The sequence below is a fragment of the Numenius arquata genome, chromosome 7 (assembly GCF_964106895.1).
Source record: "Numenius arquata chromosome 7, bNumArq3.hap1.1, whole genome shotgun sequence".
NCBI lineage: Eukaryota > Metazoa > Chordata > Aves > Charadriiformes > Scolopacidae > Numenius > Numenius arquata.
In genome coordinates, this window is record NC_133582.1 from 62,426,083 (window position 1) to 62,451,490 (window position 25,408).

The 25,408-nt window shown below is 43.8% G+C and overlaps 1 protein-coding gene across 1 annotated transcript in view; it reads right to left on the minus strand.

Moving 5' to 3' along the window:
• LOC141466291 (probable acyl-CoA dehydrogenase 6) overlaps window positions 1-25,408 on the minus strand; it is a 70,127-nt gene that overhangs the window by 27,302 nt on the left and 17,417 nt on the right. The gene's annotated exons all lie outside the window — the stretch shown is intronic.

Consider the following 25,408-nt stretch of genomic DNA (forward strand, 5'->3'; position numbering starts at 1 on the left):
AGGCTTGTGCTCCAGACCCCTCACCAGCTCCGTTGCCCTTCTCTGGACACGCTCCAGCCCCTCAATGACTTTCTTGTCGTAAGGGGCCCAAAACTGGACACAGCAAGACCATGTGCAGGCTGTGTCCCTATGATAAGGTCCCTCAAACCCACATTAGACACAAGGACAACACCGAACACATGTATTTCACATCCTGGCACCTGGTAGGTGCTGTCATTAAGGCATTTTTCATTAGCAGAAGGCAGACGACCCCGGGTGCTGGCCAAACGCCAGTCGGGCTGCTCCTCCTCCCCACATTCCAATCTGCAAATTCAATTAAAGAGGATATTATTTTTCACCTCCTTCCCATGCCCACAGCTGATAAGCCCACCACGCAGCAAAACACAGAGAAGTGCTATGTTGCTATGATGGATAAGGTAACTCCTGAGGTATTAATTTATAGTCCAAAGGAAACATGGTGAGAAAGAGAAGGTTACTGTTTGACGTCATTAGATGAGTGAGAAGCTTTGATTAGATAACAGTTTCCTCCTTTTTTTTAAACTTTTTTTATCCATTTGAAGACCAACTAAGAAAATTTCAAATACAATCCCCCACCCCTCAACACACCCAATAAGGGGTGGACGACCCTCTTCCATTTTCTCTTGCTGACCTCTATCTGAGCTCACCCCTCTACTGACCTGCTTTGAAGTTTTCAAAAAACACCATTAATTAAAATCAAAACACCCCGCTCCATATAAACACAGGGCTTTGTACGCTGTCATCTGCTTTCTAAACCCACAGAAAATCTCTTTGTGCATCCTCTTTCTGCAGAAATAAAGGAAAACACAAGTGGAAAAGGCTAAGCGTGAAGTTCAGTTTTCAAATACCGTTTCTCCTCAGGTCCTCCTGAATAGTCTGGATTGTCAGAATTAAAAAAATTATTTATTACTGATTTTGTCTTTAGTTCCGTCTACTGAGCAGTTATATCCATGTCTTTTACTTAATTTCACAAATCAAAAACCTTAGTTTCTTGATTTACCCAAAGCAACACCCCAGGTGGGGTGCCATGCACAAAACTGACCCCAAGGAGGCCCGTTTCCAGCAAGAGTAGGGTTTACACGTGCTCTTTGTTCATACCACGATTCCTTACTTATGAGTCACTAAGCGGTACATTTTAAGAACAAAATGCTGTGAGAGGCCAGCTCTGAAAGGGATGCCACTGAAGGAACTTCCTACCAAAGGCAGGAAGGGATCCGAAGGAAGCCCCGGGAGCTAGGACGGGGGACGGGGGGAAGCACCACCACATGGAGAGATAGTGCAGCCTCCCAAGATTTTATAATCTGAGGGCAGATAATGGAAAGGACAACCACAGATACAGACAGGTGGGAGGGCTGGAAGCAAATAGCAAAAAAATTAATCAAACACCACCTAACTTTTCACCAGTTCTGTTTCAGGAGCCAAGGAGAAAATAATTTCATGGAGAAAACTTTAAATTTAACTCTCTAACTCAGACAAAACCACCAGGCCCTTCTCATTCCCACCTGCTGCAGCAATGATGGTGAATGTTTTACAGAATTAATGCTTAATTTTTATTTGGAATACGCCTTATTCTTTTGTGGAATGACTCTTATTTGCAATAAGGGAATAAACGGATCAGGATCGCCCGTCCCAGCAACAACCACCGCCTCCTGGGAGCACCTGTACAAGGAGGTGCTGCTAACAGGTCGATTTAGTTTTCATTCAGAAAAGCAAACACCATGCCTAAAATAATTTTCAGTGAAAAATCCATAATGAAAGGAACCAAATCAATTTCAGATGTGATTGTTTGGTTGTTTTTTTAAAAGAATAACAAGCTATGTGTAAATATTCACATGTAAAACATTTCTAGAGTAAATATTTGATTTAACTTTAAAATGAGATGAGTGACCTTTAGAGAATCGTTCGGTTACATTTCCATTTTTAATCTGCAAGAAATATTAAAGGAACAATGCAAAATAAAACTTGGCAGAAAGTCTAATGCACTAATGTTTTTATAATTCAGAACAGGTAGAAAAAGGCAAATCTTCTGTATTCAAATTGTTACTCTTTTGCCGACAACAGCACAACTTCCAGCTGTTCAGTGACTTAATTAGATATCTGAAAGGCACCAGGATATAGAGTCAATATTCGAAAGATCCAAAGCTCATTCTGGCTCTTCTGAATTCCACATAAATAAAGAATTAAACGGAAAAGCAATACTACATGATTCAGAGATTAAACAGATTTATTATATTTGCTACTTATTAAAATTTCTATGCTCAGATTTAATACAAAGGCTATTTTTCAGCTGAAAGCTGTGTTTAACCTTCTTCCCTACAAGATCTTTTCTTCCAGCCCAAGCTGACACGCAGCTTGTTGGAAACCCAGATCTGTCTGACGTGAGAGACTGAAGCCACTTAACTCAAGATGCCTCAGCCAAAGACACACTTCTTATTACATCATAAATTCCAAATCTTCCAATGTCCAAATGGAGTTATAAACTGAGAATTGAAATTGCGGGCATGGGGTGAGGGGGAAAACTTGACAAACATTGGTTTTGAATAAACTCTTAGCACAGTGAATTTAATATTAGAGAGACATCTATCAACTACCGCCGCAGCCAGGAGCACACCCCTCCCTCACCAGGGAATTTCCTTCCTTGTAAGTATTAACAGAGCACGGTTACCTCTTTAAGACAAACCCCAATTTTTCAGTTTTTCCAGGAAAGATTGTGACCTTGACCTCAGACTGGGAGCAAAAGTAAAAATAAAAATGCAAAATTAAAAAAAAAAAAAAAAAAAACAAGCAAAAAACTTCAAAATGCAAAAAAAAAAGTAAAAATAAATGCAAAATGCAGAAATGCAAAAATCTGAATATTTTTTATAACATGGAATTGTATTCTTTTGTCAGGTTTTGTTTGGGGTTTGTTTTGTTTTTTTTTCCATAAGACATACAAAGGTGATTTTACAATAAAAACCCATTCTGGAATGAAAAGGGAAGATTTTATGCAGTGTCAAAACAAAGCATCTCCCCTTCTTTTTCTCCAACAAACTGACACATTCCCATGCCTTCTCTATTCTTGATAATTTTAATGGAAAAAACATTTCATAGACAGCTTTTCTTTGGTGTAAGGAGCGTGGACAAACACTTTGAGCACTCTTCTAGAGCTGGAAATACCTGGTTTAGTTCTCACTTTTGCCCATCATTCTGTGTGCATCCTTCCCTCAGGATTTGTCAACACACTGTATCATAGACCACATTACCCCTCTCTGCTTGTAAAAAAGCTTCCACAACAGGATTCTGACCTGAACTGCAATCTGCGATGTGAAACAGGCCACACCGCTGGTTTTATTTATGTTGAAATTGGAGGGTGTGCCTTATACGGGGCGCTGGCCACAAATGAAAGGATTTTCAGTACAGTGCAAAGCACACCAGAAATCAAATTCTCAAGAATTTTTTCTTCAAAAGAGACTACTATTCAAAATAGTATATATAATTCCTATGAGCATTTCATCACCCGCCGTGTTACACACCAAGAAATTACCATCCATCCGGATTATCTGTTTTTTCTTACTGATTTGGTTCTGAAACCAGCGACAAATCAGCACCCAGAAGCGCGAAAAGCAGGTTATTCCAAGGGGGCATGGCAGCACCCAGCCGCAGAGCGGATAAAATTTTCATAGAATTTACTACTAAAACCTGTCACGGACACAGAGAATGATCCAGGGCAAAAGGGAACAACGCCGTGATTAAAGGCAGCCATAGAAGAGTGAGATAAGACAAAAAGCCCCAGAAAATCCTTTCCGCCCTCCCTGACTCCCAGTCCTACCTGAGCTATAACTAACGACCCAAAGCGTTTATGCACCCAATAGTGCAAATACCCTTTTACTATACAGTTTAATTTTTTTATACTATACAGTTTTATTTTTTTACAACAGAATCCTTCTTCCCAGAAATTAGAAAATTATTCCAGGAGATGTTTGAAAAATAATCTTAGAAATACTGCCAAGTTCCTGAGTTACTATCGTCATGGCTCAATAATCTGGCCAGTAACACACCTTCCCTTCAAATCAGAAGAAAAATGCCCGTGAGGCTGGAGTCCTTTCCACCTCCCGAGGAGACAAATGCCCAGAGCCATGGCGCTTCCCCCGTCCCTCGCACACGCCTACGGGTAGATGGAAACTGGGGAGGATGGGTGAGGGAAAGGCAGATTTTCCATGAAGGAAAAAGCACTTGTCAAGAATACATATTATTACTTTTTTTTTTTTTATTTTTTTAAAGTTGGTCTTGTACTCTGCACTTTCATTAGAGCCATCTAATTGCAAACAGTTTTAAAAGCGCGACTGGCTTGGCAACCATCTATCAGACACCAGGGATTTATCGCAGTGTTGTGTTTATTGCAGTTTGCTATTTCTAAATGAGTAACTGAAACATCTGAAATAAAAAAAGGAAAATCACAGTCAATTCACTGGTCCGTAGGTGTAAGAGTCTCCAGAAACAGAACACACAATTATAAAACTATGTGTTCATATAGTGAGGCTTTTTGGCATGTGTTTTGAGAGTTCCGTTCCTTCCCATCTCGCAAAAGGCACTGTTTTAGAAACACATCCAAGAGCCACAGGAATATTTGCCTGATGTTCACCAGCCCCATCCCCCGGCTGTAAGGCGACGGGCTCTTGTTGCCCCACGGCCCCACGGAGTAGCCCAGGGGTGTGAAAGGGAACCGAAGGGGATTTCATTACTGCAGGCACCTTCTGTCACGGTGGGATGGCCCACGGTGCAGCCCCTGCTACGGCCGCTGCTGCCTCTGCTGCCGTCCCACAGCCCCATGGACACTCCTCCTGTTCAGAGAGATCTGTATTTCCCACCGCCTCCCCGCTGCTCTTCAGCCACGTCTCCACAGAGCTTTCTGGCCTTTCAGAAGAACCCTAAGGAGATGCTGGGCTGAACTGGTCTCCTCATCTGTGGGCAGAGCGTGACAGGGGAGGTGGCTGGGCGTTCAGGGACCATCCCTCCAAACCACACGAGGAGCCCATCGCTGCCGGACCTGCAGCTGCGGTGGTGTGGGTGTCCCACGCTGCTCGGCAGAGCTGGCAGACACATCACAGAATCACAGAATGATGCCAGAGCGGGGTCACCCAGAGCAGGTCCCACAGGAACGTGTCCAGGGGGGCCTGAATGTCTCCAGAGAAGGAGACTCCACCACCTCTCTGGGCAGCCTCTGCCAGGGCTCTGCCACCCTCACAGCAAAGAAGTTCCTCCTCATGTTCAGATGGAACTTCCCATGTTCCAGTTTGTGCCCGTTCCCTCTTGTCCTGTCCCTGGGCACCACTGAAAAAAGACTGGCCCCATCCTCCTGACACCCACCCTTGAAGTATTTATAGGCCTTGATCAGATCCCCCCTCAGCCTTCTCTTCTCCAGACAAAAAAGACCCAAGTCCCTCAGCCTTTCCTCATCACAGAGCTGTTCCAGTCCCCTCACCACCTCCGTAGCCCTTTGCTGGACCCTCGCCAGCAGTCTGCCCTGGAACCGCTCCGGCTTAACGATGCGTTCCCAGCACAAAGCTCGTACCTCACACCTGCGGGAAAATGCAGCAAGTTCAGCATCTCCACACACACTTCTCCTGGTGGAGACCCCAATCCCACACCGAGTCCAGACCGTCTCCACAAACCACCTGAGAGCCAGAGCAGTTGTTCAAGTTTGGGAAACCCCTTTTCCACCAATGTTGGCAAGGTCAAAGTCCAGAGCCAGATGCAGAAGCAGCAAAGCAATATATAAGCAATCACAGATTTTTAATCAGTGACCAATTCCGAAGCTTCTGCAATGTCTCCCACCAAATTATAATAAATGCATTAAAACTCATAAGGTTCTTAATATTGAGCACGCTGCGTGTCCTTTCAGTGCTGCACCGTTATCATGTTTTCTCTTCCTCTTTTAAGGACTACAACTATTTGCTAACTCATTACGCCCAACAAAAAGCCAGTTTATAGCAACTCTCAGCATTAGCTAGTCCCCCATTGAGCGATTCTGGCAACTCTAAATTGAGAGTGATCAAAACAGCGGTGACTGTGCTTCCTTCCTCCCAACTACATCATTACCCTGAAGCACGAAGAACGAGAAAGCCCACACCAGAGACATCACCTGATGCTCAGCTCTTGCTCTGCGTTTAAAATAGTTGAGGAAAGAACAAAAACACTGTTCACGGAATAACGAATGGCCTCAAAATTAGCAATAAGGTTTAAGACCACACCATACTTCACTGAAACAATGAAAAGTTACACAAACTATTCCCCAAATTTAAAGCCGAAATTGTCTTTCCACTAAAAAAAAAAAGGGGGGGGGGGGGGGGGGTGTGGAGGAGAAGGAGGGAAAAAGGGAAAAAGGGAGATAAGTTTTTCTATCTGGAAAAGATCAGAGCATCTCCCAGGCTACAGCCTCACCACTTCAAGTCCAGGGACATAAGACAAGTCAAACATGAACTAATGCTTACCTGCTTCCTCCAAAAAAATCCCCCAGAAACAAAGGAAAAAACCGAGTCATGCATTTTGCTCACATTTATGCAAACGCAGTCGCTGTAATGCCGAGCTACAGGTCTTCTGTCTTTCTCACATCACCAAGTGTGGGTGAAGAGTCTTGTCTGGAACCCTTCTTGCACTGTGAGCGTGGCTAATGCTGTTTGCTGAATTTTAGAGAAGCACTGATAAAGCAGGGACTAAACAGTGATTAATTAAAGCCAGACATGAAAAATGCACCAAACACAAACTCTCCTAAATAGCCCCCAGACCTTGGCAATTGCACCTTCAAACCAAACCCAGCCCCTGTTCTCTGCATTTTAAGGAGGTTTACACAAAAGAATCAAATACATTTCCTTATTTCACAGATTCTTTGTATGTGTCAGAACTATTGCCATGAAGAGGAAAAAAAAAAAAACCCCACAAAAGAACACCCAACCTATTTCCATTTTCAGGAAATCCCTGTGTTTGGGAGCTCTGCTGCTGCAGACTGAGGTTACCCCGGCCCACGTTTTACCACCAGAAAACTTGCAATTTAACTGCAATTCCCTCCGCAAGATTTGGCTCCATCCTCCTTTTGTGCTGGAGGGGTTCGTGCTGCAGGAGGCCTGTTCAATGCAGCCCTGCAAGTGGAGAAGACGTGCAGGCTGCCAGCTTCCAGAAAACTTACTCTTAAGCCTAAATAACTTTAAGCAAAATAGAGAAAAAAAAAAAACAACAACCTACCAAACTTTATTATATTGGAATGAAGAGCTTTAAGAGATTGATTAATCTTATTCCAAGATAAGTACGGATTAACACATCTTGATATGATTTTTATTTTTCTTCCAGCTGTTTTCCATCTCTCAGTACATCCTTCCACGCTGACCTCCCAGCGCTAGGACACATCTGCAAACAAATCCCATTCTCTGCTCCCTGTTTTCCATCCTGGCCTGGGGTGAAACGTCTTCTTAATTTCTCCCTCATTAAAGGTCCCCATCAGCACAAACCCAGCGTTGGGGGCCGTGCACCACCCACCCTCTGCCCTGCGCTGGTGAGGAGTTACCTGCTTTTTGTGCCACACTCAGGATGCTTTTGGAGCATCCCAGCAAGATGAACAGGTGTTGCTGATACGATTGTTTTGTTGATTACAAACACAGAAAAGATGGAAAAACCCCCAAACCAAGTTCGTAGAGATGTTACAGCTGTGTTCAGCCTGCCAGCGACGGGGAACGTGTGGCAACAAGGTTATGTAAAAACAAATCAGACTGGAACTTCATTATCCCTAACGTTTCCCTGTTGAGTCACTTTTTTTTAATCTGACCTCTAGGGAAGTTTTTTGACTATGGCCAAAACCAGCAAAAGTCCTTGCCCCCCCCGCCTCACTGCCACCCCCGTTCCTCCGTGGTCACATCTCACTCTGGGGACACGGGGTATCCCCTGCCATGGGGTCCTTCCTGCTGGGAAAAAGCCCTGCCAAAGAGAGGGGCCAAACCCCCGCATCTCTTACCCCTCATTTACCCACTCATCTGCCTTCATTTTTTCATCTCCTTGCACAAACACAGAAGCATTTTGTACACCTTTAAAATAAATAAAAATATATTTTTGTTTTATTTATTTATTTCTATTTTTTATTATTTCTAATACCACAAGCAATAAAGCTGTGGTATTATACCATGGACTTTCTTTTAAATTGCCTTACTATTTAGTAAAAAGACAAAAAAATCCTTTGCCCTTGATGATGACAGCAGGATCCATGAAAGTGGTAAAAGGCAGGGAAGAGGATGGCGTGGAAGGACAAAGTAATTTAGAAACAGATGCATTGCCCACAATTTAATATTCTGTTGTTTATGGTCTCTATGGCAAAGTAGATGCTGCAAGATACCCAACAGAGGTCTAACGAGCACGTCTCTCGATACACAAATTACAGGATTTTGCCACAATCCTGAAGAAGTCAAAGGAGCAAAAAAAACCCTGAAGCTGGGAAGAGTGTAATTAATTAAGGAACACAATAGAGGGGTGATTTCAGGGAAGCACATGGGGAAGGAAGGCAGACAGATGGGGAGAGGGATGCTCTCCATTGCATGAAACAAAGGAGAAGGAAGTTTAAGAATAAAAGTATTTTATTTTTAAATCAAATTCAATGAAGCAAAGGGTGGAAGGAAATATGAACCCTCACAACCAACTCGGTACGTGCTCTAACTGGAGATTCCTCCTGGCAAAGGCAAGAGGGTGGAGAGAAGCTGCCGGTGTCCGCTCTCCAGGGCGGTGATACGGACACCACCGAGATCTTCCTGCTGAGTTAAATCCAGAATTCAAAAACAATTAAGAAAACTTTTCTGGCTTTCCAATTCGCAGCCAGGCATCTCGTTGCATGCTTTAATGGATTAAGCTTTTCTACTGCCGTGCCACAACCTTGTCTGGTGTAAGAGAGACCTTCGTGGAGATGGGCAGACGCGGGACAAACCTCACCACAGGGTGAGGGCACGCGGCCCTGCAGGGACTGTCACCCCAAACACACATCGGGGACATCAGCTGGGACCACAATATTTCCATCAGCTTTCCAAGAAGCTCTGTGGCAGGAAGGTACTCTTCCGCTTAAAACCTCCCTTCTTCTGCTGCTACGAGCAACACCACACACTCTTTAACGAGCGTCACCACCCGCAACAGATGAACTGTCTGAATAATGCAAAATCAAACTAGATGGATATGAAAAACACCCATCCAAATGCTCTGAAAAGTTTCAGACTTGTCTGTTTAATGGCCTACTTGGGTCTTTCAGGTGCCAGAATAGCAAAAGATGAAAAAAATCACACTGATTTTGGTGGTTTGTTCCATAAAATCTACTTTAAAAGTTTTCACATCGCATATATTCTCTAAATTCAATGTGACTTAACAAGCTGTCTAGAGGCAGTAACAACAAAACTAAAGATACGTTTTTCTTGTTTATCTTTTTCTGTTTACAGCTGAGACGATTTTCTCATCAGTTTCATGATAAATGACTTCGCATTTTTCACTACTTTCAATGATGCCATAAGCTGGGCTTCTTTTGCACAGAAACAGCAAAATGTTAAAAAAAAATCACAGAAGAATCCCCTACTGATAATTTATACTTGAAGTTATACATTGTGATTGAAATGTCCACGGCAAGCAATTTGCAGCCAGAAATGGATGGTCTTTCTGCCTGTCGCTAATAGAGAACAAACTTACAGAGATGTGTTTGAAATTGTTTAGTAAACACTTTCTCTGAATAAGTTTATGAAGATTCTGAAGACAAACGGTCTGTTGTCAAAACCAACCCGATTCCTGTTTCATTATTTGTGCTGTGACACTGTTCACTGAAAAGAGACTTATTTATATCTGTATCTCTATAAAGATGCTTCACTGATGATTAAACAGTAAAGATTTGAGGGCATGAGAAATAACGACAAGTAACTCTACGGTTATATTAAATTTAAAAGTAGTCTGTATATAAATTAAAGAATATTAATTTCATTTCTTTAATTCCTACTTATATACTTCATATATAAGGATTAATACTGGCCATAGGACCTCCTCTGTTTTTACCTTTACTTACTGCCATTCCTCCACTAAGTTATGGAAACTGGATTTGAAATGACTCATTGCACTGTTATTTCATTGTTATTTTAAAGACATTTCCTGAGTTTAATGAAAAAAATACAGAGAGAGATAATTAATTTAAGAGGGTGATTTTTTAAAAAAATCTAAAAAAAAAAAAAATTATAAAAAATTAGATCACATCACAGCACAGAAAGTACCACAGATGGCTGCACCACTGGAGCTGAGTAGAAGCCAGGGCTCCCCAGTCACTGACATAAGGAAGGTCTTTACCAGCTCCATCACGGCAAAAAGCCAGCCTGGCCCAGGCACAAGCCCGTTTCTGCCACGTTAGCCCATGGTACGAGGCTACCTGCTCTGCTCACTCCAAAAATGAAAGATGGCAGCTGATCTGGCCTGAAATCTGCTGGAGATGTTAACCCCTTCAAATATTTGTTAACGAACTCATATTGATACACTGCTTTTTGATAGCTCTGTGGTAGGCTTTGGTCTCCCTGCTGTCACCGTAACCCCAGGGCCAAAGTAATAACCAAAGGAGAAGGCGGGTAACGCATGATCCAAAACCCCCAAAATAGCAAAATTGAGTCTTTTGTGAAAGAAGACACAGATTTCTGTCAGTGAGCGTAACAAACCGCTATCACATTGTGCCAAACAGTGCCCTGACTATTCCTCTGCAAAAATCACTGACGCCTTTTAAAGCACACACAGACACACACAATAACTTTACTGCTGTCCTTTATTTTGTTGGAGTTTTCCCCGCCCCCCTTCCTTCAGGGACATAATTTTTTACACTAAATATTAGAGCCTCCTGAGAAGAAGTTTGCTGCCCTCGTTAACTTTTTGCATTCATTTTGGTAATAATCTACAGAGATCCACAGGCTGAAGCCTACTTCTCTAATTTATCCCCAAATACTGGATTGGATCAGTTGATTACTGCGCGGAACCGAATTACCCACATTAAACCCGAAATCAGATGACACGCTCGAGCAGTCCCTAGTTTGCCACTAAATCTCAATAAAAGAACCAAAGAAATTAAATAATAATCCCAGGAGTTCCAGAGGAGCGAGGCCCAGCTGCGTATCTTCTCCTGCCCATCTGACACAACTGCTCCGTGCCCAGCAGTAAAGTTTCCAGCTTTTGGTGAGAAGTGATAATCTCACCATTTTATTTGCTGGTAGTTTTTTCGGGCTGTATTTCTGCTTTTCTTCCACTGTCCCAAGCAGCTCCACCTTTCCTCGTTTTTGCCTCACACGTACATTGCAATCACACGCCTTTAATCACTCCCAGGCTCAACTACGGAGCTCTTTAATTGCTCCTACAAATCAGTCCTTTGAGCTTTCTTTGTTTCTTCCCTGAACTCATTACTTTGCCAAAAACTTTCAAGCCAAGGCATGCCCAGCTAAGAGCTCCCGTTCCAAACCCGCCCCCGGTCTCAGTGAAATATGCATTAAATTTCAGGTTTGGGCAAAGAGCTGTAGATGAGAATTTCCTGGAAGACAGGAGAGGTCGATTCCCTCTTTTCCCAGCTTTCACTGGTGATTACAGCGACGGCCCTTGCAACACGTGCAGTAAACATCCAGAAAGCAGCCTCGCAGCAAAACCAAAAAAGAAAACAACTTCTTAAAACAAAGAAGGGATAAAATTCTGCTCACACTGACGTAGGGGATTAACTGCAAGTTTCTGACAGCGGAACATGGTTGGTGGCCACTCACTGAACCCGGGTCCTTGACTGGCAGCAACAGTCCAGCACCACAACAAATTCATTCCAACAGTCAAACGTGAACAGCTGTCAAAAATGTCTCTTTTGCTGATGGAAAGATGGTTTATTCAAAAGAGGCTGAAATCAAGATCACAGTCCAAGTAAGTCTATATATATATATATATATATATAAAAAAAATAAATAAATGTATGATTCTATATGTATCTGTTAACTTGTCTCTGGCAGCATGTAAAAAATAACGGTCATTTTTCAATATTTTTTATTTGGGAATAAAAGAATTTGGGACCCAAGTCCCTCAGCCTTTCTTCATTCGTAACCCAGAACCACGCTCAGTATCTTCACACGGACCCACCTCCTACCACTCCTACATCCACAGGGCTGGGTAATTAACAGCCAATGCATTAGTCCAATTAGTTTCAAATTAAATGTTTTAAAAACTCACTGAGAATTACAGCAACTAAGCCGTGCTAATTAAATATTGAAGCAGTAAGTGGAAATAAGACTTGGGAGAGGCTTTTTGGTGCCCTGCTCCCAATGCACAAAGGATTTAAGGGCATTTACTGGAACTCATTAACTGGATCTGTGAGCTTCTGCTTGACCCCTAATTTTCCTTTAACATATTTAGGCTGTGTAAAATACGCATAAATGCATGAATATGTAAAGCACAGCTACTGAGAATGGCTTTATAAAGACTTCCGTAGAAAAAGCAAACCACTGAAATTTTTCTAAAATAGCGGAAAAGTCTTCATTCTGTGTAATTAATGCAGAAAAAAACCCAACCGCATTTGACAGCGGTAACATTCCATCTCAGAGCAATACGGAAACGCTCTATTACCACTCTGCAAAATACACAGTGAAAAAGCACTCCTCCGAAAATAGCACAGTAATTCTTCTCCCAATAACCTGAATATATGCAATATTTCAGTAGCCCACAAGCGCAGAGTGAAGAGTATCTGTGATGAAAAATGAATCAGACGGGTAATCTGACAACAAGCAGCGAAACAGTGAGGATAAAAAACATCAGCGAGAGCAGAAGATGGGATGGAATTTTTTTTTCTATAAATATTTATGGCATCAGCGATGATCATTACTCTGCCTGGCGACCCGGCAGAGGAAAAAGAATTAGATTGTGGTACCTTTTGCCATCACGCCAAGGGAAATCCTGTCCAAAAAGCAGAGCTCCAGGAGCCGGTGGTGCTCCCCAGGGCTCTGCACCACCAGCTCCTGCCCCCAGGCAGCCCAGGGGCAAGTGCCTCCAACCAAGCTGGTACCAAGGGAGCAGATGGCTCCAGCTCACACCACTGTGTTCCTCTTCTTGGTGGCACTTGTTCTTCTCTCTCCCGTTGATGACTTCCTCAGACACGGAGGAACCCATTACCTCTGGGACCTCGAATTAACCTGGCCACGCCTGGTAACACCCAGAAGTATTAAACCATCCCTGGATGAGTTTAAGAGCCGTTTAGATGTGGTGTTGGAGGATATGGCATAGGGGAGAACTTTGTAGAGTAGGGTAGATGGTTGGACTCGATGGTCCCAAGGGTCTCTTCCAACCTAGACGATTCTATGATTCTAAGGGAAACCGAGCACTTAATAACACAAGAGCTGTTTTTTTAGAAAGCCAACTTAAAACATATCAGAGTTTCATAACAGTTCTCAGTGCCCCCCTTGCTTCCACCGCTGCAGCCCAGGTAGAAAATGTGCTATTTTTATCACACTAAAAACCTCTGGCTAAACATTAAAAGCTGCTCTAGAGAGAAAAAAAAGAAAGGGGATGCAGGGACACCCACCCATTCCTGGAGCTCGGGGAGCTTCCCTCGGCTACAGGGAAATTGCAGGGGACCTTTCCTGAAAAAAAAAAAAAAAAAAAAAAATTTTTTAAAAAGAAAAAGAGGCAATAACCAACACTCAGGCCTGACGTGGCACAGAGGTTATTTAGAGAAAGGTGATTATTTGCCCTTACGCAGCTAAAAAGGCGCAGGTATTGCACTACTCCAGAGCGTCGGGCAGCAGCCCGGGCGTTTAAAGCCCTCCTCCAACAACAAGATCTCAGGTTGACACACGGTCCTCACAGAGCATCGCTGTGAAAACAGGCTCAGTTATAACCCCTCGAGTTCGGTCCCTTGAGCAGCAGGTTGTGACACGCATCCCCCACGAGAAATAACAAAGCAGTGTTTTGATTCTGCTTTTTTATTGCTCATCTTCACAAACACGAGTTCAAAGCTCACGTTGAATGTGGATATTTCATCTGGCCCCACGCTTTAGAGTGACTTCATATCGCTGAGCTGTTTTTCACCCTAAACGATGCTCTGATTGCTTGCAATTTATTACTTAGGAGTAAAATTGCTGGCTGACCGTTAAAAATACATTTGTGGTATCCTTCAGGTCCTTCGGGGTCAGCTGAAATGAAAGCACCCCTGCCAAGTGATTTCACAGCCTGGTGTCTGAGCAGCAAGAACATTTTTTTTAAAAAAAAAAAAAAAGCTTTAAAAACATTCCCCATATTTCTGAAATTAACCACTCTCACAACAAAAATAACTTGGCTGAAAAACATGGCAAACAGAAACGAAGAGGGAGAGGGGGAGCTGAGAAACCACCTTTTAAAATTAACCAGTATTTCTCTGGCATAAACCGAGCTAAAAAGGGATGAGGCACAGGCTGGTGCAGCCCCCAGCCAGCGGTAACTGCCCCCACCAGCTCCTTTCCCAGCTCTGGCCACAGACAAATCCGTGCCTGCCATCTACATGAAGCTTTGATCTCTCCTCTTATTTGCTATATTAATTTTCCTCTTTCTTTTTAAACAATGCATCGACTAACTGTCAACACATTATATACACTTTTTTTTTTTTTTAAATGAACCTCTATGTTTATATTCGTACGTTTGTGACATTACCTACCTCACAGCTGGTAGATATTGGGGACTCTGAGAATTTGGGTATTCTTCCATTTCATCTTTTCTCCCCAAGCCATGTTACGACTAAAAATTACTGATTGCAACTAAGCCCTTCATTATTATTCAGCAGAACTTATATTTCAATTCCTTTTCCCCCAAAAGCTGGTAGTATGCTCCAATAACTAACTTTAAGGATATTCCCTTGCCAGGAATTCAACTGCAGAGCTTTGTGGTTATTTCTGAGTGTTGCCAGATTAAACTTAATATTAAATTAAAAGCTGTTTCACAATGTCAAAAAGAATGTTCTGTGTAATAATCTGCCTTCTGATGGTAATTTTGTATAATTAATGCCACCTTTTCATGCAATCTTTTGTGTTCTGAAGTGTGTTCTGTACTCCCACATGGAAAATGAGATCATTCAGCATGTGGAGGCACTTACAGAAGACAGCTCACTACTACCCATCGAATCAATAAAATCCTGGAAGGAAGGGGAAATTATTTTAAAATATTAACTAATTTTTTTTTTTCCTTTAGGCACTATCAGCGTCTTCATTCAAGAGACAGCAGAGAGGGTGACAGCAGCCAGCTTTGGAGATCACCCCTCTCCCCTGGTGCTGCTCTGTCTCCACATCAGGACACTGAACATTTCTGCTGGAGGTTTTCTCCATTTTTCATTAGAGATGAGCGTGTTATGGTGCTCACTGGAGGGGCAGCTTCGCCCCCCAAAACTACCCAAAATTGGCAGCCACGTCAACAGGGAAGGGAGCTTGAGATGAGATCTGGGGAAGAAATTCTCTGCTGTGAGGGTGGTGAGAGCCTGGCCCAGGTTGCCCAGAGAAGCTGTGGCTGCCCCATCCCTGGAGGGGTTCAAGCCCAGGTTGGACGGGGCTTGGAGCAACCTGGTCTGGTGGGAGGTGTCCCTGCCCAGGGCAGGAGGTGGCACTGGGTGGTCTTTAAGGTCCCTTCCAACCCAAACCATTCCACGATTCTATGAACATACCCACTCTCTACTCAGTTCCTCCTCACCAAGCCCACCGGTGGAAAACGATCCACACCACACCGGAGGATAAACATAAGTCTACCCAAATCCAGGCAAAACGCTTAGCGCCGTGCAGGACAGCCACATCCACAGCCGTCAGCAGGAGCCCCAGATGACCTGGAAGCAGGAGAGATGATCTGGTGCTGTCTCCTGGTCCCCCACCGTGCTGGCACCAGGTACGACACAGCACGTTCCCCATCACCACCCTCCCGCTTTGCTCCTGCTCTTCCTCACAGAAACCACGTTACGCTGTAGATCTACGTAACACTCCCTGTGACGGTAAAAATACCCAGTGTTAATAAATCTCTTTTTTGTTGTTGTTTTGGAATCTTAGATTGTTTTAAAGTCAGTTGCCTTAAGCCTGGGAACAATTAAAGCCCGTTGAAGCTTTAGCAAGATCAGAGGTGGAAGATTTTGGAATTGCCTACATTTACATGTTTTGTGTTTCAGATGCAGGGCTAAACTGCTTGAAAAACACCCTCAGAGAAAGTCCAACTCATTTTGTTCCACCCTTCCTCTTGTTTCCAAACAGAAAACGGGCACTTTCCCTCCTTTCTCTGATTTAGCAACAGCACCGCAGAAGCCACCCAAAGGCCAGATTGTGGTCCCTCACAGGCAGGAGCAGCTCTGGAAGCCCTGGAGATGCCTTCAGGGGTTACAGGGCGCAGGGAGTCCATGGGCCAGCTCAGCTCTTTGCACGAGCACCTTCCCTGGGCACCTCCAAAACCCAACATTCCTCCAGTTTTAAAAGCACCACCCAGCAGAACTCACACCACCTCTTTTGTGCATTAAAGACCTGCCGGTGACTCAAAGTTGATGATCAGTAATAGCAGCCAAAATTTTTCAAACCCAAAATGCACACCTCTCTTCGAGAAGAAACTGGATTCTCAGTTGCAAGAAATAAATGCAAAACTGGAATAAAATGAGATTAGCATCTTGAAAATAGTTACAAAGCAAGTTTGCCGAAAGGAGCAGAACGTTTCCTGTCGAAATGATTCCTACTTCAAGAATTTTCCTCCTGGTATTTGCTTCCTCTTGTATTTTCCTCTCTCCACATCCTCCTCTGGGACTACGGGACTCAATGGCATCCAGCCACAACCTGGGCAGAGACAGAGGACAGGATTCCCAGCACCGTGTTTGGAAGAAGATAAGGAAAAAGCAGAGGAAACTGTTTTTACTCGAGAGAATCTGGTTTATCCAGAGGCCTCATTAGCCTGGGAGCCCAGGAGAGACCTGGCCAAAGGCAGCAAATCCATCACACTTTCTCCTGCAGGTCCACCAGCCAACGGGTTGTACCAGCACAAGCCAGGATGTAGTGTTCGCGCAACTTTGCCCACGCAGAGGCATGTAAAGAGGACAAGGGGCTCTACAAAGGGATGAGGGGATGTATCGTGGTCAGCTCAAACCCCCCACAAAGCACCAAGGTGCCAATGTATTCTCCCCCGGCTCTGAAACGCAGCATCTCCATAGGCATCAGCAGTCATAAGTGGCTTTTTAGCAGTGCAGAATCTGACACGTACAAAATAATTAGTCTATCACTTCAAGGAGGACACGGGCAGCATAGAGAAGTAAGCCAAAGGAGACTTTCCAACAGCTGAGAAAAAAAAAAATAAAATTACATTTTCCACGGTTCCTTTTTGTTCTTCCACACAAGCCGCACCACAAGTGACACCTTCCAGCCAGCAAGGCTGTCCCCCCTCCATGGGGCCAAGGGACCTGGCTAAACACCAAAAAAAAAAAAGCAGTCAGGGTGATTTTATGTTTTTTTTCATCACGTGCCAAGCATGACACCAGCCTCGTGCGCAGGAAGCATCTGGACACACTGGAAAGAATTTCCTGACTTGCTCTCACAGTGCCTTTCCATCAGCCACAGAAGAGCAAATTGCTCCCCTGCTGCTTCCCTGAGAAGGAAAGTGGGGGAAGAAACCTCAGTATTCTACCTAAAACAAACCCCGAAAAGCCAGTAAAATGGATTCAGAGGGTTTGTTTTTTGCACTTGGTTTGTAAACATGGATTTCCACGATACCAGGACTCAGCCTGAAGTACTCAGCTATGAGAAGAAACGTTAAGAAAGCAAATCCCTATTAGAACGCCGAAGGAGTAGGATATTCTATTTATCTTCCAAAATAAAACCTCCTAAAAAGGTTATTGAGCAAGAACAAACAAAAGACCAGGTAAAGGAAACACAGCATGTTACTAGGTTGAGGAAAAAAAATACACAATTTAATGTTTAATAAGCTTACCCCACACAACAAAGTCCATCTGTCTAAATTTCTCTTAAATAGCACTGGCTTTGAAGAATAAATCCACAGCAAGTAGATGATGTAAAGAGCCTCAATCTTCTCAGTCTTCAGGATCTTAAGGTCTTTAGTAATGCCAAAAATATCTCATTATAAAAGATTATTTCTTCCCCCCTTAAACCCAGAATTTCATTATTTTTTTGCAAAATATTTTTATTACCCTCAGTCCTTCCAAAGTTAGTTAAAAAAGAAGAAACAGCAAATAGCAGTTAGAGAAGCAACATGAGGACCCACCTGAGTCCTTTAAAGATGGTAAAAAATGTAAGAAGAAAGAGATAAGAGGCTCAGTGGGAAAACACAATTAGACAGAGGTGGCTGAAAACAACTGGTGAGGTTCAGAAAACAAATACAGGCGGTAATGACCTGTAAAAAAACATGACCATAACCATTCCAACACATGAAGAGGGAGTGAAGTGCAAAAATGAAAAGCTTTCTCTCTTGTGCTGGGGGAGGATCACGAAAAGCTGAGACATCCATTGTGGTATTTTGTGGTTTGGGTTTTTTTGTTTGTTTTTTTAATTACTTGAGCTTTTCATTCCTGGCAAAACTGAGCCTGGAGCAAATCTTTTCCCGCTAGAAGTAGCTCTCCAGGAGAAGATTTTGTTTCCACATGAGCCCTGGCTCTGCCACACTCCACCCGAAGCCCAGGCAGCTCTAGACCAGCAGCCTGATGGCATCTCCCCTTTGGTGCTCCACCAGCTCATGGAGAGGGCTCTGATGGGGTGTCCACGTGAGCCCAGCCTCGGATGGGGCTCACCACATACCTCTCAAGTGTGGAAGAGCCCTCAACTCAACTTTCATAGTCCTGCAGCTGCAAAGCTCCCTATGGTCAGCAGGTAGAGAGAAGTGTTCCAGCTGAGAAAACTGGACCTTCACCCAGAGCTCTTCAGAGCCAGGTGCCATCCTTCCTGACCCACGCTCTCCACCCACAGCACCAGGGCTGCCCCTTCCATCTCGGTGAAGCACCACGCTCCATCCAGAGGAGCACAAACCACCCTTGAGCAGCACCTGCAACAACCCAAGGCTGAGCTCTGAACCAAAGGCAGATTGACGAGACCAACATCCCATACCATATCTCAGCCCAGAGGGCTACTAACATCACGAGGTAAGAGTCCAGATTCCTTGCATAAAACCACAATCTCCTGCTGGGACTAAAGCTCTGATCCACCTACTTGCTCCTGTCCACCTACACGCTACTTTTTCCATGCCAGACTTGGACCCAGCAGACATTGAGCAGTGCTAGATGGGCTACTTGGGGGGATATTCATGAGCCAGCAGAGGCCACAGAGTACAAGAAGTGTGAAACGGTGAATCCACCAGCCCCATGAGTGAGTAGCTGATGATCAGAAATACAATTGCTCTCCCTGAAGTAACTGGGGAGGGTCCCACAACGTAATAGCTTCTGGATTCCTATTGAACTTTGCTCCTTGTGGTTTCTGTGGGACGAGTTTCACAGGTTTATACATAATGTTAAGAGAAAAAAAAAGAAAAAAAAAAAAGCATTCCTTTCAGCAGGCTTATTACTCACTGATCTTCCACTCTGCCCAGAGACCTCACTTCTTGAATAATAAAGCGAGGGTGAGCGTAAGAGTCTCATTCATTTCCTCTCACGTACAGAATAGGAGGCAGAAGAAACGCTGACTGAAATCACCTTCAGAGATTTTTAAACCATTTAACGATGCCATAAAAAGCTCAGATACCTGCCCCTGTGACTGTCATTCAAGGAAATTTTCCATTAATCCCACCCTTTGTTTCCCCGTTCATCCATACGAGTGAAGCTGACTGGAAAATGCCTGAGGTTCTGGGCAAGGGCACATTTTCCACCAGCTTCCCAGGCTGGAGGGCGGCACAGAGACATGTGCTTTGGAAGCATGGTGCTTCCAAAGGTCCTATGCCCAAAAAAAGTCTCTGCCCTCCTCTAGAGCCATGCTCTGCTCCTGGCTCCGGCTTCCCAGCGCCAAAGACGTTTCCCAGAGCAGATGAGGCCACGGAGCAGGTCTGTGGTCCGGCGGGAAACAACAGTTACCGCACTGGAGGTGAGCGAGAAACCAGCTCTTCTGGGCTACCCCAGGAAAGGCAGAATGGTAACACACAGCCGTGCTCGTCAGACAACACCACTGTCCTGCAAGAAATGCTTCCTCTGTCCCAAATAGCCTCCCGTGCATCTCTCTGGGAAACAAAAAATAAATAAAAAAAAAGAAAAATCTGACACTGATTTCAAAACCATTCTGTAAAACAGAAAAGTGGTATTAAGTTTCAGTGCAGGTACAATTCTGATGTTTAGAAGAACATTTTCCTTATCGCACTGTCCTTCACAGTTGGCCAACATTTCAAATACTTAAACAGACACTTACCAACAACTCTCTGCATTCCAGAAAGCCTCCAAGCTCTCTATGTTACTGAAAAAAACCTTGGAGATTAAGGTATTTTAAGGGTTTCTTGAGTAAACAGAAAGAAAATAATTTAAAAAATGAAGTTTTAATTCAGACTTCTTTTTCCACAATTTGTTTTAACAGACACGCACTTTTCCTATTTTTTGTTTTCTTCTCCTCAAACTGGGTGAAGCTGTATTGCCTCCAGAGGATCACAACTTTGAAAGGACAGCACAAAACAAACCACATCTGGAATAAAAGTTAAATCTTCACGCCATCTTGCTGCGTCTCCTCCCTGTTTCCTCCCAAAACCCTTATCCAGGGGTCCCCAACCTCTGCCCCAAGGAACTCCTGACAGGTCTCCTCCCCAGGTCTCCCCCAACAAGGTTCTGGTATTTTCCCATTCTCTGTTTTCACACCGCATCGTGCCCCTGTTCCCGCAGAGGTTGCAGGGACACCTGGTCTGCTTTTGCCCCAAATGCAAACTCTGAGCATTTCCACTCAAACCACGATCCCTGCACCCTGCTTTTAGAACCTGCAGGAGACCAGAAAAACAAACCCCACCCAGACCACGACATTAAACTTCCAGCAGGTTGATGCTGGTCTGCAGAGAGAGCAACTTACCCAAGCAGGACTTAAAAAAACTCAAACAACAACAACAAAATCACAAAAAAAAAAAACCCACCAAACAAACCGGTCCCTCAGCAGCTTCAAAAAGGCACATTTGTTTATGTTCTTTTTTGGTCCTGTGTGGTGCACAAAAAAGGAAAATCTGAAAAACTCGAGCACGAATCAAATAATTTCCTTTGCTTTCATTGAAAATTCTAAGAAAAACAGCTATCAACTCATCGTACCTTATCACTGCCCACCCTGTATTGCGCTACAGTGCACAGGAAACACCCCCGGGGCTCTTCTCCCTGGACATTACGGACCATGATGGAAAAACCAGCTGAACTCCGAGTACCCGATACCAAGGGGCAACCAGTGCACAGCCATGTCCCTTGGGAACCAAAGGGGTAAGACCAGACATTTAATGCATTTAAGCATATATTTAAATAAAAAATATCTTGTGGTGCATGATCAAAGGTTTGAGGAGCAGCCGACTGGCCAAGGAGCACCAGCTCTTCTGGTGAAGTCTGTCAACTGCCAGGAATATACTGTCCATGAGAAAAAGTCCAAACATTTATATTACGATAGATTTAAAAAGACTGGATAAACTTGCATTCCAGATTTATTTCTTCTTTTAGCAAAGAGCACTCTCAAATCGTATTTCCTTAAAGCACAATGTTTAAGCAGATGTCTTGCTGAGAAGTTGTCTCTTGGCAGAGCGTTCATGGTTTCTAGGAACAGGGCAACAAACCTAATTGTGAAAATTCTCCGACCCATGAATAATCCTTATTCATGTGAAAATAAGCCACAATAAGGATTACTCATGTAACAGCGTACAGAAGACTCCAGATGAAAAAATTTTATGCGTCAGGCAAGAAGCCTGAGCACTGGCCGGGACAGAAGACTTACAGGTCAGACAGATGGACAGCTTCCTTCTGGGAGGTCCAAGCTCAAGGCACGGCTCCGCCTGGCCACCCCTGGGCCACTGCCAGTCCCGAGGCACCACCAAGCCCTTCGCCTCCTGGGAAAATTGTTAAATTTCAGAGTGATGCTGGGGAAGGGGACACGGCAGCGGCACAGGAGAAGCAGAGCCCATGCTTCTTCTCTGTTGTACCCATGTATGGCTGTCAGGGGGTGCGGGGAGATGGTATGGGTAACAACCATATCTTTTTAAACACAGATCTACAGCTCCTTTTTCATCCAACAGAGGCATAATGTGGCACAATTCCTCTGGAGAGAATAAAAAATTATGAAAAAAAAAATAATAGTGTCTTGGAAAGAATAAGAAATGTCGATCAGAACCGGTGAGTATTTGTGAATGCTCAGCCCATGCATTCCTGAGCACTTTAAAATATTACATTTACCACTTTATTTAAGCCTGTGAACGAAGCAGCGAGAGTCCCAAAGGAAGTCTGGTCAGCTGAAAGAGCGAAGTGCCCAGAAAGACGACCAGGACAAGCAGCCTGTGACCATCAAAGCTTTGGGGAGAGGGAGATGCACCGAGGCAGCCTTCCCACCAGGAACCCCCCCAGCAGGGGCAATTATTAGACAGAAAAAGAAGTAAAAGTCTTCACAGCAGAAAGACACCTCATCACAGCAAGCCTCCTCAGTAGTGCTCGTGATGTCTCAGCACCGGGCTACAGCAATGTTGTTTTAAACAGCAAGATTTGAAATACGGACTTTGCACAGAAAATGGGGACAAGCCTTTTGAAATAGGTTAAAGCCAAGACACCAGGCAGCACTGGGCCAAACTGCCCAGATGGATACCCCTGTCTATAAAGTTTTATGAAGGTTTAAAAAAAAAAAAATAAAAAAAAAAAAATCAAAGATTCCTTCTCTTCATATAAAAATATGTATAAAATGAAACATTCACTGCAATACATATATAAATGTCTAATGTATATATATATATATAATCTTACAGTCACTACAAAGTACTATGCAGGACAGAATATTACTTTTCCATATGGGATTTCTCAGACCAGTTTAACAGACTTTAGAAATACTTCAGAATAAAACCTTTTTTTTTATTTCCATTTCCTGCTTCACCAGAGGATATCATGCAGTCTCTGACCTATCGATATTACATGAGGGGAACAAACGAAACCAAAGTAGAGCTAAAAGCAGCATGAACACAGGCCCCATGTCACATAAGTAGATAAGTTAACTTCCAGTTAACTTAAGGTTTTCTTGTGAAACGCTGATATCTGTTCCACACAATGCAGAATGAGTAAAAATACTGCAGTCTCACTTCTCTGCACCTTTACCTCAAAACTGCCTTGTTCCAGACCATCAAATGAGAGCGCCACAAAGTGCCAGCTCCAACCTTGTCTACGTACGAAGCCCCAAGGAGCTGAATTCCTTATATTGCTGTCCTGCCCTGACATCCCTTTCATTACTGCGCAGCACAGGGTGTTATTAAGCGTTGTGTGCATTACTTCTCCTGTGAGCAGGTCACACAGGGTCACACACAGGGTCACACACAGGGTCACACACAGGGTCACACACGCTGAGTCCATGCCTCCTTTCTGGGATAAATGCCCCAAGAGATCAGCGCTGTCCCCAGGGGTCCAGTTTAGGGCAGGGGAGACCCTACGTTTGTGTCACAAGGGCAACGGCCAGATCCACAAAGGTGGCTGCAACGTCAGAAAAGGAGAAAGGTATTGCCAAGAGCTGCTTTTCACTTGTGCAAAAAGGCACTTTGCTGGTACGGAGACATCCGCGCTGCCCTACAGATGCTGGAGTGGCTCAGGGCTTACTCAGGATCTCCAGGGATTAAGTTATTAATGATGCTTATCATTGGGCATGAACTAGGTCACTAGGGATGAGAAACCTTAGATCAGAATAGGAGAACCAAAACCAAACACATTTCTTGTATTTTAATTTCCTCATTTCTTCTTCAGCTACAGATGTTCTGGTTTGGGCAGGCTGGACACCAGCGTCTCACCTTGCCCCAGTGTTAGGGACAGAAACACTTTCCTGGGAAAAACACGGTCCCACTGCAATCTTGTTAATCCTCTCTTCAAGTCACACGTCATTCAAAGTTTGTGATTTGTTTATTGACCCATGGGATCTGCGAGCACCAACAAGTCAGCAGCTCTTCAGAGGTTTTCCATGTCAGCCTCAGAATGACTGTTTCACAGTATTTTTCCCCATTTTAGCCCCAGGAAAGAAATCAGTCTTCACTCCTGGCAGTTATTAATGCAAAAGCGAGTGGGTAAAAGCAAATCAAGCCTACATTTTACAGAGATGATTTTCCCAGGCTCCGCACGGGCTGTACTGACGTGTCTCAAAGTGTAAAAGGTGCATTTATACCTTTCGGAAAGCTTTCTGCTTATACCATATGACAGATGTCAAGAATCAAACTTTTAAGACTGGGAAAAGACAGTTATGTGTAAATTAGAAAGACTTACAATGCCAAAGGTATTTTAGTGTAAGTTCATTCATTGGCCCATGCTTTGTCAAGAGACAGTCTCACCATCCGATCCACAGCAGTGAAAGACAAACTCAACTCCTCCAATGGGAACTCCCAAACAGTATCTTACTTGATAACGTCTCAACCCCTATATTCTCTTCAGGTGTTATAATATTTCATATTTCTTTAATCTATTCAGCTGCTCTCTCTAGTGTGCTCTCTTTTCCTATTCACAATTATAAAATTAAGAACACCAGATTTTTAGCACATTTGCCCCTTCAAAAATCCCCAAACCCAACACTTCTCTACAAAACTGAAGGAAGTTCAAACCAAAGCTACATCCAGAGACCTTCAGAAGCAGGGGAACAGGAGGAAAACATAAGGAAGGACACCCCACGCAAGGATAAAACAAAGTAGTCACAAAAGTTAACTGAAGCATTCAATCCCATCTAACTGCGTTTAGTGAGCAGCTCCTGAACCAGGTGGACCCCCAAATAAACGATCACAAGACACTGCCGAGAGTCTTGATTGCTTCTTCCAGTGTTTTATCATGACGTTATGTTGAGAAATACCACCTGGCTTTTAGTCCAGTTCAGTGCTAAGTACTCAAATCCGTTCTCTCCCCGAAGAGAGATGTGGCTCCTGAGTCAGCACCTGGACCTCGGAGCAGTGTGCAGGTCCTCTTCTCAGGGTTCTAGTGAGGTGAGAAAACTGTTACTGTTGAAACTTCAGCGTTAGGGAGAGGAGAAGACTCTAGCTACTGATTATATTCGTCTCTCCTGAAGCTGGAGGCACGAGTACATAAAAAAGACAAAACCAGACAGGCAGCAGGTAAGAGCACGGTTTGGATTCTGGAAACTGAGGTTCTCGTGCTGACACTCCATTTCAGAGTAACCTTCCAACAACACCTGTACCACCAACATCCATACCTTTACTTTCCCCCCCAGCTTTTCCACCTGCACTTCTGGACTGCATTCCCCTGAAGACACACACT